Source organism: Egretta garzetta, unplaced genomic scaffold, assembly GCF_000687185.1.
Source record: "Egretta garzetta isolate BGI_Z169 unplaced genomic scaffold, ASM68718v1 scaffold368, whole genome shotgun sequence".
In the NCBI taxonomy this organism is placed as follows: domain Eukaryota; kingdom Metazoa; phylum Chordata; class Aves; order Pelecaniformes; family Ardeidae; genus Egretta; species Egretta garzetta.
In genome coordinates, this window is record NW_009260684.1 from 142,272 (window position 1) to 143,224 (window position 953).

A 953-nucleotide genomic window follows, 5' to 3' on the forward strand; every position below is an offset into this window, starting at 1 on the left:
TCACTGGCTGGGGCCCATGGCCGGGTGCTGCCGCAGACCCCCAGGGCGAGGGGTGCCCACCCCGGGGGGGGTCTTAATGCCAGCGGGAACGAGCGGGCTTTGACATGTCCGTCCCCCCCCCCCTTCAAGCTCAGGAAACACGGCAGTGAATAAAAACAACCTGTGTTTTATTAATTGCCTTAAGGGGATGTGACACGCAAGCCTGGCCTCTGGGTGGATGTCAGGCCCCGCTACTGGGGGGAAGCCGAGTGAGACCAGCCCCCCCGGGCTCCCCGGAGAGGATTTAGGGCTGGGCTTTGGCGTGGGAGCGCTCAGGGATGCAGGGTGGATGCTGGCGTGGGGAGATGCGGGGCCGGGAGGGAGCGGCGCGGCCAGACAAACAGCACGGACAGACAAACAACCGCCCGCTGGGAATTGGATGGCAGCAAATGAGCACCGATAAAAAAAAAATATATCCTCTTGCTTTGCTCAAGGACGTTAAATAGTCCCTCCCTCCCGCAGGTCAGATCTGAAGCCCCGTGTGTGCCCCAGGAGCATTTTAATCCTGATTTTCTGTCTCCGGGCCGGCCGGTGGCCCCATCAAACCCCTCGCCCCGTGATTTAGGGCGATCGCCCAGCGGGACAGGGCAATGGGGTTTGATGCCCTGGGGATGTGGCAGGGGCTTTGCCCCCTCCTCCCCGCGCCCCGCTGCCCAGCAGCCCCTTTGGGGGACGAGGCTGCGCCACCCTGTTTCCCCAGGGGCTCCCACACCAGCTAACTTGAACAATTAGGGAGTAAAATCCTCACCCCAGGAATTAGGCAGGCTCAGGCGGAGGTTGGTGGCTGTCCCCTTGGAGCTGTGCTGCAGCCCCGCTGGGGTCGGGGGGGGGGGAGGGGGCCCAGCCCAGCCGGGAGATGCCTTTTGTAGGGTTTTCTCTCGCCCGTCATCCCTGGCGCACCCCACACCTCACCC